The sequence below is a fragment of the Gorilla gorilla genome, chromosome 1, assembly GCF_029281585.2.
Source record: "Gorilla gorilla gorilla isolate KB3781 chromosome 1, NHGRI_mGorGor1-v2.1_pri, whole genome shotgun sequence".
Taxonomy (NCBI): domain Eukaryota; kingdom Metazoa; phylum Chordata; class Mammalia; order Primates; family Hominidae; genus Gorilla; species Gorilla gorilla.
Window position 1 is genome coordinate 97,732,359 of NC_073224.2, and position 13,236 is coordinate 97,745,594.

General features: G+C 39.4%; 1 pseudogene; it reads left to right on the forward strand.

Annotated features, from left to right (window-relative positions):
* Positions 1–8,783: 8,783 nt before the first annotated feature.
* On the forward strand, positions 8,784–9,660 carry LOC129527035 (cell cycle checkpoint protein RAD1-like; annotated as a pseudogene).
* The last annotated feature ends 3,576 nt before the right edge of the window (positions 9,661–13,236 follow it).

Consider the following 13,236-nt stretch of genomic DNA (forward strand, 5'->3'; position numbering starts at 1 on the left):
AATTATGAAATGTGAAGCAATCACACGCTTTCTAGCAGCATGCGAGAGAGACTGATTCATGGACTTTAAAGTCATGTATTATTTTTACATTCTGGTATATTTTTGCACTTTATACTCACATCTTTTTCTGGTGTATGTATCTTTACACTGCATTCCTGCACTTTATTTAAAGTGACAGTATTTGTGAATATGACTGAAGTTAACAGTTGAATGTTGTCTTATGTTGGGTCCCCAAGAAATAGACTGTTAGATTTGCCTGCAAGTTTATTAGAGGGTGCTCTTGGGAACACCTATAAAGGAGAGAGGGAAACTGGGTTGGGCAGAGGGAGAAGTTAAATTGCAGTGAGGGCTGCAGCCAATCCCCCTGGGAACCCTAGAGCTGGGATGGCCTCTAGTTATGCCTAAGTGAGGCAAGAAGGCTGTGACCTTGAATTTCCTCATAGACCCTATATCCTTGGCTTCAGGCTTTCTCCATGGAAGGATGCAACCTTGGGGAAGGCAGTTCCCTTCAGCATAGGGCAGTCCTGGAACACAGACTCAGATATCAGCTTTAACACTTCTAGCAGCTGGGAGAATAGGCACTTTGGTTGTCTGGTTAAGGGGTCTAGAGTCCAGTTACTGAAAACAAATAGTTACTGAACTAAAAACCGATAGAATAGGTAGGGCAGAGATGAAAGAGCAGTGATTTATGGAAAGCTTAGAAGAATAACTTCGTCGTAGGAAACCATGTGTATATTCTTATGATTGTGTGATTCTGGGACTCAGGGTACATGTTTTGAGTGGCCATTTTTGTTTTGACTGGTACATAATTTAAAGAACTAAGCAGAGTGATCCTGTGTTTGTTTGGTTGGTTTTGCATTCAGCTATCCTGAGAGTAAAGGAGTGAAACTAGGAAAGAAACTTCTTAAGGAAGAACCAGATAGTGAAACTAAGCAGAGGAGCCTGTAGGTAAGGGGGTTGAACAAACAATCCAACACAGGGGCTTCTTTAAGCAAGTGACATGCTTTATGTCTACCTTCTGTGCTTCTATCCTGATCTACCTTGGTTTTTATCCTTTTGGTTATGGAGTTGAACTTCTTCATCTTGCCACCAGGAGGCAGTGTTTTTTAGTGCTTAGGAGGATGTACTTTGGCTACACCAGATGAAGTTCAAATCCTATTTCTACCATTCACTAATTGTATGACCTTAGTCCATTCACACAACACCGCTAAGCCTCTATTTTCTCATCTATAAAATAAGAATAATGACGGTACTCACTTTGCAGGATTGTTAGGAATATTAAATTGAAAGAATGCTTGTAAGCACCTAGGTCAGAAGCTCACAGCTTGTCTCACTTGCCAGAAATTGTCTCCCAGGCTACAAACACTTTTTCCATCTCATACAAATGACAGTCCTTAACCAAGTTTTCTTAAGAAATTCGTCAGTGTTTTCTTTGAATAAAGTATGAAGGAGGGAAGTAAGATGTAATGGGTTTGGTGATGAACTAAGTTAAAATGTGAAAATGGAGATACCTGTGAACACAGCTGCTCTTAGTCATTGTTTCAGTCCATTTTGTGTTGCTTATAACAGAATACCTGAAACTGGGTAATTTATAAAGAAACAAAATGTATTTTTTACAGTTCTCGAGGCCGAGAAGTTCAAGGTTGAGGAGCCCATCTGGTGAGGGCCTTCTTGCTTGTGGGGACTCTGCAGAGTCCCCAGGCAGCAGAGAGCATCACATGGAGAGGCAGCTTAGTGAGCTAGCTCAGGTCTCTTCTTCTTCTTTTAAAGCCACAAGCCCCACCCCCATCATAAGCTATTAGTCCACTAAGCCATTAATCCATTCATGAGAGCAGAGCCCTCACGACTCATCACCTCTTAAAGACCCCACCTCTCAATATTACCACATCAGGGATTAAATTTCAACACGAGTTTTGAAGGAGACAAATATTTAAATCATGTCAGACATCAATACATAGAAAGAAAAAGCTGCAGTTACTTAGACACTGCAGTTTCATTGAAACTGGTTCTTGGTGGAGGAACATCATTTGCCTCCATGGAGGCATATGTTTTGGTATTGAATTGGGGAAAACCAGACTGAAGCTGTAAGTCATGCCCTTGGCATTATGAAGCAGCAAACATCGGGCCCAGCTGACTCATGCAGCTCCTGAATCCTGGCATTCCTTCCTCTCATGGTTCTAAGGCATGTTCTTTTATTGAAAAAACTTCTTGGCCACATGTTCAGGAAGATGTAGGATCCAAGTGTCAGAGACATAACTTTTGTGTCTCACATCTCACAGTCACATACCTCAAAGCCATTTTCCAGAGGCAGTTCAGTCACCCCCAGACCTCAAGCAGGCCTGATAACATCAAAAGCATCCTGTGCCTCATCTATGCCTCTTCCTCTTTTTCTGTCCACCCGATGTTCCACCTAGAGACTCAACTTATCACCAGTTATATTAAATCTTTCCACTATTTTGTAATTTCCCTTCATCTACTTTGTTAAATGAGAAACAGGAAAGAAGCAAGAATAAACTGAAAAATGTTTAATTATGCAAAAAAACTTAGGGATCAAAGGATCACTCTGGCAATGCAGAAATCTACCAAACTCTGCCACTTATCACTATTACATTTAAAAAAAATAGACTTGGCCAGGCACGGTGGCTCACAACTAATTCCAGCACTTTGGGGGGCCAAGACAGGCGGATCACTTGAGGTCAGGAGCTCAAGACTAGCCTGGCCAACGTGGTGAAACCCCATCTCTACTAAAAATACAAAAATTAGCTGGGTGTGGTGGTGGACACTTGTAATCCAAGGTACTCCAGAGGCTGAAGCATGAGAATCGCTTGAACCCAGGAGGCAGAGGTTGCAGTGAGCCAAGATCACACCACTGCACTCCAGCCCGGGTGACAGAGCAAGACTCCATCTCAAAAAAAAAAAAAAAAAAGACTTTATCCAGAATGAAGAAAAAGCCTGGCATTGCTTTTTATAACACACAGATGGCATCATAGGTTATTAAGAATTTATTAATAATTGATTAATATAAATGGTGGGCTGTAAATACCAGAATCATCCTCCTGATCCCCCCATCCTTGTCTTCAGGTATACTTCCACAGTTCAGCACAAGTATGGTTCCTTCCACTGACACTTAAAGGTTAACTTAGTCTCAGCCATGGTGATCATTTTTATTTTTTTATCACAACCTCACCTGACTGCCATCATCCTTACCATCACCCTGACTCAGCCCTATCACTAGTGTTGTCAATATAAAGGACATTGAGTAGTGTAGGGGTCAAGGAAAAGCGAAGAAGTAGAGACTGTTGGGTTGGGAGCCTAGGTCAGTGGGAGAGTTGTGGTTCCATTAACAGTAAAAGGGAAGTAAGAATGAGAAAGTACTTAGAGTCCTAAGACAATCAATGATTTAGGATATGTAGAGGTTGAATTTTTCATTATGTATTTAAATAAAAATGTGTAGCACAAAGTTTCAAATGTACACTTGGAGTTTTAAGGTGGTGAGTCTTGGTGATTTGAGTTTGCAATTATTTTATACAGATTCAGTTTCTGCCCCTAAGGAGTTTACACTTCACTGAAAAAGGCAGACAAGACATCAGCCCTCGTAAAACAATATATTGATAGTCATAATAATAATGGATAGAGTTTACTGAGTTCTTTATTTCAGTTACTTTGCTTAGTGTTTTAAACGTGTAAACTCTTAATTTTCACAACACCTTCTAGGATTAGGGACTGACAGCCTTCAATAGATTAAGAGACTTGCTCAAGGCCACACAGGTTGGTGGAGCAGGGATTTTAACTTGCACAGGTATGGTGCCCAAGCCTGTGAGTTTACTTCTTTCCACTTTATTGCTGTGATGGAAAGTCCTGGAGATGATGGGAAAATAAACAACAGGAGCACTTAACTCAGACTTGGGCTTGCAGGATTTGAAAATAATTTTGGAGAAAGTGAGATATAAAGAAGGACCTGGGGGTGAGGAAGAATTAGCCAGATCGGGGAGGGGGATGAAGTAGAGGGCGAGGTATGTGCAGATTCACCTGGAGCCTAGTGTATGTGGGCAGAGGGAGGCCAGGAAGGGCCTGGCCCCAGAGCGCTCTGATGAGCTGGCCAACAGGAAAACAGAGACAGCCTCATGTCACAAACAAAGCATCCATGTTTATGAGGTGGAAAGAGGAGAGACACTGACGATGAGGACAAAGATAGGTGGTTCAGAAGCTGGAAGAGCTTTAGGATCTATTCTCTGGCTTTTATTAATATTTTGCCTCACCCTTGTTGCCTTTTTACCTGCTCCCTGTTTCAGTACGTTGATATCAAATATAAGTAGGGCAAACCAAATTAAACATCATAGAATGATGGGTAAAATCTGGTGGAAGCAAATAATTATCTGTTGGATGTTTCCTAGATCTGAAACAGGATTTGCTAGATCTGAGCCCTATCCTTCTTTCCCCTCACACTCCACCACCAGCTTTATTGAGGTATAATCAACAAATAAAAATTGTATATTTACAGTATACAATGTGATGTTTTGATATTTGTGTACATTATGAAATGATAAAGTTAATAAACATGTCTGCCACCTCACATAGTGTGTGTGTGTGTTAGAACATTTAAGATCTACTCTCTTAGCGATACTCAAGTACACACTACGTCACTGAGTGCCATCTTCCTTGAAATACTCTTTGCCTTGCCTTCCAGCACTCCACCAGGTCTGGCTTCTTTTCTCTACTGCTCTGACCTTTCTTTGTAAGTCTTCCTTGTTGACTCTTCCTCTTTAGCCCAACCACTTGCTGTCTGAGCTCTACTTGGCTTGGAGGCCTGCCCCCTTCTCCTTCATGATGGCCTCTCCTGACAGTCTCATCCTGTTCTGCAGCATCAGCTGCCATCTGTATTTGGATGCTGCCCACGTTACTGTCTGGAGTTCTGACCTTTCGTCTAAGCTCCAGGCTCATATATTCAATTAAACATCTCCATTTACATATCTCTTGGGCACCTCAAACGCAACACCTCCACTGCTAAACCCACATTTTCCTCACTTACTTTGACTTACTCCTCCTTGGGTGCTCCCTGCCTCTGTAATGACACTATCATTCACCTACTTTCCTGAGCCAGAAATCTGGGAATAATTCTGGAATCCTTATCTCTCTTGAATGAGTTTTTAGTGGTCATGTGTCACATTTGTGCCTTCCCAGAACCTTTTAAATAATTCACATGTAATAATTCTCACGTCCCCAACTCAGAAGACAGGAGTCAGATTCTCATTTTTTTTTTCTTGCAGCCCAGATGGACACAGGTGAACTAGGCTTGCCCTGTCAGATGCTTCCAAGGGAGGCTTGATTTAGAAGTCATCAACATGAGAACCTGGCTCTCCATGGAGTTTCCATCTTGCTGATGTGGCTGGCTTCAGACATCTGGGTTTTAGGCAATAGCAGCAATTGCGAAGTACATACGGAAGTGGCATTTGTTCTGTAGATTTAGCAGTTGCAGTGTAGTCAGGTCTTGGCATTATATGTTTAGGGAGCAGAAACAGTGAACTTATCCAGAATAGTTTTGTTGCCTGGTTTGGTGTGTGTGTATGTGGGTGGAGGGAGAAGGTGTGGGAAACACATTTTTGTTTTTTCTGTGAGTTTAGTCTTGACTTTGTTCCTTCAGTCCTTCAGACTCTCCAGTGATCTCTGAGGGATGTGTGTGTGTGTATGTGTGTGTGTGTGTGTGTGTGTGTGTGTGTGTGTGTATTTCAGACAGGGTTTTGCTCTGTCACTCAGGCTGGAGTGCAGTGGTTTGATCACCACTCACTGCAGCCTCAAACTCCTAGACAATCAAGTGATCCTCCTGCCTCAACCTCCCAAGTAATTGGGACTACAGGCATGTGTCACCAAGCCCTGCTAATTTTTAAAATTCTTTGGAGAGATAAGGTCGCTGTTTTTTGCTCAGGCTGGACTTGAACTCCTGGCTTCAAGCGATTCCCCCACCTTGGCCTCCCAAAGTGCTAGAATTACAGGCATGAGCCACCGTGCCTGGCCTGGGTTTAATATTTTTAATAAAGTTTCTGTCTCCTTAAACTATCAAGGGAAGCTTATGTTGTTTGCAGTAGGAATCTTGAACAGTTCAAGATTGTTGCTTTCTCTCCAGTAGGAAGTCTAGCTGTGTTTTGAGCTGTGTTAAAGGAGAAGGGAAGAATGTGGTGAGCGAGAACCAGAAATAAGTGGGCTTGGAGGAGGGAAGGCCCTGCCTCTCCAGGGTTTTTTCATTTGATCACATTATATAGAATATATAAATTATGTACAAATATGCCAAGAAGCAGGGCAGAGTGATGGAAAGAGCATTGGAATTTTAGAAAATAACCAGGTTTAAATTCTGACTCTACCACATACTAGCAGGGTACCCTTGAGCAAATGACTTAACTTCTTTAAATTCTGTTCCCTCACTTATGGGTTTCAATTAATATATTTACCACATAGAGTGGTAGGGTTACATGAGATAGCCTGTGAAAAAGATCTCTCACTTATTGGCTTACTGGCTGAGTGGTAAAGGTTAGCTCTGTGTGCCAGAGGCAATTAGGGACTCTAGAGAATGCATCAATAATTGGTTATATATAGGTGGTCCATAAATATTGACTATTCAATTCCATTGGCCTAGAATTCCACTTTTTGTATTTCCACATGTTAAAACTCTTATTCCTTCTAATAGGACTAGTCCAAGTGCTATTGTTTTTCTCTAATTGGACCTTTCCAAATTCACTTAGCTGGAAGTACAGAATTCTATTTCTGAAATATTATTATATTTTATCATAGGTCATATTTGGATTAATGGTGTAGAATGTAGATCCTTAGGATAGTATAGAATATAGATCCTTAGAATAGGAAGATACTTTGGTGAGTATTTAGTAGAGCTAAAATTTAGTAGAGCTAAATGGTATAGAATATAAATCCTTAGAATAGGAAGATACTTCAATGAGCATTTAGTAGAGCTATTTATGTTTTAAATTTATTTTCATTCAGTTAATATATTACTATTGATTGAAATCAATAATATTACAATGATGATAATAAAGAGTAGTCCCCTGCCTCATACCTTACCACTTCCAATTCCCACTCACTCAAGGCAACATTTTTTAACCTTTCATAATATTGTTACATTCCTAGTTTTCAATTTCAGCCACTCCATTATCTATTGATTTGCTGCAATAGAAGATACAAATTTAGTTTTCTTACACCTCTTTTCTTACATTATTGGAACCCTACATCTTACAAATACATGTACATCGTCTCTCTTCCCACTTTCCCAATATGGTCATTTCACAATTGTTGATTAAATCACTGTTTGGTGTTTTACATTACCATAACTATCTAAATAAAACTAATAGTTAAGCCATGTAGTATGTTTAGATTCCTTCTTTATGCATCTTTATTTTTTTCTGAAGTCAGTGAGATATCTTTAATAATTTGTTCCATCTTGACGTGCTTATTGCTAATTCTTTTAAAAGATCCAAAATAGTAAAATTTCTCTCAAAATAAGTTCAGGTAATTTCTCTGCAACCACCCACACTACCTGCAAAACTTACACATATATCTCACACACTTTTTCCTTAGGAAATATTCTTTTTTGAGCTTTCCGTCCCCCTGTTTTGAACAAGTTTCAGTCTAGCTGTGTACAAGTCAAGGTTCAAGGGCTTCTGGTCACCATTATCCTGGGGTGACATCATCCTTGTGGACTGAATGTTTGTGTTACCCCCAAAATTCATATGTTAAAATCCTAACCCCTAATGTGATGATATTAGGAGGTGGGGCTTTGGGGAGGCGATTAGATCTTGAGGGTATGGGCTTCGTGAATAGGATTAGTGCTCTTATACTACGTGGGATAGTGCCCAGGGAGCACTTTCATCTCTTCTGCCATGTGAGGACACAGCAAAAAGCCATCATCTTGCTAGGTGTGGTGGTGCACACCTGCTGTCCAGGACTTAGGGTCCAGCTTTGGCAACATGGCAAGACCTTGCCTTTAAAAAAAAGAAAGAGAGAAAGAAAAGAAAAAAGATGGCTGTCTGTGAACCAGGAAGCAAGTCTTCACCAGGTACTGAATATGCTGGCACCTTGATCTTGGACTTCCCAGCCTCCAGAATTGTAAGAAATAAATGTGTAAATAAATGTTGTTTATAAGTCACTTAGTCTATAGTATTTTTGTTATAGAGGCCCAAACAAACTGAGACATGGAGATTCCTGAATAATTTTGTTCCTTCTTTACATGTACATGTGATTATTATAATTATCAGCTAGGTATAGAAGACTAGGCTGAAAATTGTTTTCCTCAAATGTTAAAGGAATTGCTCCGCTCTCTTCTAGCTTCTAGTGTTGTTGTCAAGAATGCCAATTCTATTCTTATTCCTAATCCTCAGATATGATCTATTCTTTCTCAGGAAGCTTTTAGGATCTTCTCTCTCCTTGGTGTTTTGTAATTTTAAAAGCATGTGGCTAGAAAAAAAGAAAGACCTAAAAATCAATCATCTAAGCTCCCACATTAGGAAACTAGAAGAATAAGAGTAAATTAACTGCAAAGTAAGCATAAGAAAATACAGTTTTAAAAAATTAGAGCTGAAATCAATGAAATTGAAAACAAAAATTAAGAGTGCTTCACTGCCTCCTGTTTTCAGGGAGCTGGAGCTTACTTCCCCAGGGACTTAGCTGGGAAGGGCTTTCTAGCATCTGGGCCACACTGCAAAGGCTGGAGTATTTTAAGAGTTTACATGTCACGAAGAGTCTGTTACTTTTAAAGTTAACTTAATTGTCCTTTTAGACTGTTTATTTTTGGATCAAGTCCTATGCCAGGGATTTTAACTGCACTTTGAATGTGTTACCAAGGTTATGGTGACCCTTGGATGCTATTTTTGGAAGAAAGACGAATGGTGACAGTCTGCAAAATCAATACTCAAGAGCCTGAGGAGCCTCTGGATTTTGACTTCTGCAGCACCAATGTTATTAATAAAATTATTCTGCAGTCAGAGGGACTCTGAAGCATTTCCCAGATTGGATGTGACGACTGAGGTCCTACAGATTATCATGTCTCCTGACAAGCATTATTTCAGGTTATCTACTTTTGAAAATTTAGAAAGTTTGCAATTTGACTTCCAAAGATTTTTATTTGATGCAAGCATTTCATTGTAATCAGACCCAGGTCAACAGATTTTATTTCTTTGCTAATACCCTTTACAAACACGTTAGTCCTATCTTGTAAGGTATTTTATTCACACAACTAACAGGATTTCTTTCATTATAGTAAATTATTAGAATGAAGGGGGGCAAGTATCTTTTGTGGAATATTACTGTTGCCCTGATGATGAAGTTCCTGAATCTGAGTCTTGAGTATGATGATTCATTGTGATATTTATGTGTACATTCATAAGTTGAGTTATCATTATGAGTATAAAAATCTTCATAATTTTATTGAATTTTCTGTAGAGAAGATGCATGGAGAAGATAAAAGCAAGGTCCCTGTACCCTAATAGTTATGTATTTTGTGAACAAATGCTTTCATGAAGTCATAGATTATCTAGTATTAGACTGTCCTGTGGCTCTGTCTTTTGAACTCATGGGAATCACTGCGAGCCAAGATGAATAAGTTATAGGTTCTATTCCACTTAAGTAAAACATTTCAAGAGTCTGAAGATTTAAAGTTTGTTGAAGGCATATCAGAACTGTTCTTTTGTTTATTTACTATTAGAAAATGCAAAGGTATATGGACATTGCTTATTAGTTTAAATGCCAGAGATTAGATATTAAAGCAGTGGTTCTCTAAGTGTTGCGTCAAGACCAACAGCATCAGAATCACCCAGGAACCTGTCAGAAATGCTGGGGGTGAGGCCTAAAATCTGTATTTTTCACAAGCTTCCCCCAGGAAATTCTAATGCATGCTAAAGTTTGGAAACCACTGTTTAAAGGATACATTTTTTAAAATTAGCATTTAATTGCATTGAGGTGTTTGCTTTTACTTGTGATTTCTTTACAAAAGTTCTGAAATTGAGGCATCACTAAACAAGTCTGAACAATTCTTTATGTGATGTATTTCTAAAGTATACCTTTTTAAGAAATCTATGGACAAGATATGAAAGTCTTCAGAGTCATAGATTTTCTCCTTATTCTTAAAACTGTTCAATGCAGTACTTATTAGATACCTTTCGTTTGCTCATAAACATTTATTGACCAAATCATTGTATTAAAAACCAATTAGTGGTTTCTTACAAGACTAAATCTTATTATACAACGTAGCAATTGCATTCCTTGATATTTACCCAAAGTTGAAAAATTAAGCCCACATAAAAACATGCACACAGATATTTATAGAAGGTTTATTCATAATTGCCAAAACTTGGAAGCAACCAACGTGTTCTTCAGTAGGTGAATGGATAAACAGATAAATGGAGACAATGGAATATTTTTTAGTGCTAAAAAGAAATGAGCCATCAAGCCATGAAAAACCATGGAGGAATCTTAAATGCAGATTACCAAGTGAAAGAAGACAATCTGAAAAGGCTATATACTGTATGACTTCAACTATATGAAATTCCGGAAACAGCAAAACTATGGAGACAGTAAAAAGATCAGTGGTTGCCAGGATTTGTCGGGAGAGAGATGACTAGACAGAGCACAGAGGATTTTAGGGCAGTGAAACCACCCTGTATGATACTGTGAGGGTGGATACTCATTATACATTTGTCCAAACCCACAGAATGTACAACACCAAGTGTACCCTAGTGGCAACTCTGGAGTCTGGGTGATAATGATGTGTCATGCTCAGTCCACCCTGGTGGGAATGTTGATAATGGGGAGGCTGTGCATGTGTGAGGGAAAGGGGTATATGGAAACCTGTACCTTCAGCTCAATTTTACTGTGAGCCTAAAACTGCTTTAAAAAATAAAGTCTACTAAAAAGAAACAAACTGGAAAAAAATGCAAAGTGACATGCTTTTGTGTGTGTTCTTTCTCATTCATCAAATTCGATATTTATTTGATAACTTGCTTTTTTCTCCATTCGCTCTTGTTTAAATGCTTATTAGCTGGTTATTATTCATCGGGGCATAAACCTGTATATTTCTTATCTTTTCTCTCCTGTTTTTCCATTTTATTCTTTTCTAGGTATACTTTTAGAAAGAGCTCTTCAGCTTTATCACTCTATTAGCTTTAAAACTTTTCTGCTATCACATTTAGAAAATATATTTATAAAATCTCTTCTGTAATTTGTTCATTTTTTACAAGTATTAGCACTGTCTTTTTGTTTCATGGATGCAATGTCTTTTCTTATCTCTCTGATGACCATATATATTTCTTCTTCTACCCTCTGTTTTGTCCTTAAGTTCCTTCTTCTGATTTGTTTTCTGTTTTTTTTTTTAAGTTGGAGGCTTTTCTGAATGTTATTTTTATCTGTTTACTCATATTTAAGAAAGAAATGTCCATACATGTATACGCACAAAACTGACTTGAATTCTTTTTGCGTTGGCCTGGTTTATTTATGAGTTAGTTTAATTATAGGATTAGCACGAAAGGGCCTGAGTCTTTGTATTGGAAAACTCAAAATGTCAGTAACGGTGAGAGTTTTTCCCCTCTTGGGCCAGTTGCTACAGTAGGAGCCTCCAGTCTTCTGCTTATGGCATAAACCTTGCTGTCAGTACTCTAGAAGTCAGGGAGGAAAGGGCTTGGGGATCCCACTTTTCTCCGTGAGACTGTTAACAAACCTCCTTTTTCAGCACAGTTGCCTCCTTTCCCTTCTGTGTCTTGTGTCACCAAGTTGGGTATCTCTCTGATTAAATTTCTTGGTAAAACAAAGCTGGACGATGAGTACTTGTCTCTCTGCCCCAGGTGCAGCAGTGTACCTGCTCCTCATTGAGACCACTTCCCATCTTAATCACTTAACTCACCTTTTACAGGACCTGAAGCCTCAAATCAGTACGCCTCTCTGGGGTTGGTGCTTGTTGGGTTCTTCCTCAACAGGGAGCTTTCTCTCGTTTACTCAGTAGGTTACCAAATTCATACACTTCACATCTTTTTAATTCTTACATATTGTTCTCTTTGGTGTTCTTTCGCCTTGTGTGATCCACTCATTCATGCATTCACTCATTCAACAAATATTTTCTGAACACCTTCTCTGTGCCTGGCACTGTGTCAGGTGAAGTGGATGCAGTGAGCCAGTGGGCAGAAATCTCTTCCCTCATGTGCCTTACATTTTAGGAGCATGAGGCAGAGAATAAACAAATAAATGACATATACCATATGTCAGATGATGGTCAGTAACACGTGTGGGAAAAGATAATGTGGGGAAGAGGTAGAGAACATGCTGGTCAGAGAAGCCCCACAGATAAGGTGCTATTTGAGCTGAAAGCTGGCAAAAGTATAGAAACAAGCCTTGCAGTAGAAAGTGAAGGAGGTCCTGCAGCTCTGGGCTGATTACCTGGGCATGGTTAAGTGCTCTTCCTCTGCTCCTTGAGCATCTTGAGCATGCTTTAATTATAACACTTATCATCATGTCCTATTGTGATTATTAAATCACATGTCTGTTTCCATGACTTGGCAGAGCTGCTCAACATCTGGAACTTTGTCTTATTAACTTTTATATTCTCAGAATCTAATACATCATATTAGATGTTCAGTGCATAATTGTTAATTCAATGAAGAAGAAAGGAAAACCTCAAGTAAATTGCTGACTAGAATCAAGCCCTCAAGCGCTGAATTTAGGGTTAGGAAGAAAGACTGTATATATGCTTTTGAGGCAAGCAGTCAGTGAAGGAATGAGGCATGATTACTTGCAGGTGGCTACAAGCAGTAAAAATGCAGTCAAAAAGGTTAGCAGAGGGATTGCCCCACTAGTAGATAGGAACTGTTATAACAGGCTGTGACAATGAAGACAGATTGCAAACTTCCTACTTAGGCACAGATGAGAATGTAACACAGAAGAAACTGGCCGCAACTGGTTAAAGCCAAGATGGTCGAAAACTTGGCTGACTGCTGACCCTTAGCTTCATTATGCCCTTAATATCATAAAGCTTCCATGGGGAAATTCCCACTCCCATCATGCACCTGACGCCATGACAGTTCCGGATTAACCATCTTTAGTCAAGAAAAGGGTGGCACCCCGATTCCGGGAATTGCCCGCCCATTTCCCAGAAAACCCCTCCCCTTGATTACAGAGTACTCCATACCTTCATTGTGCTTATTCATATAGTACGTGAACCACATTGCCTGTGACTCAATCTTTGAGTGCCTG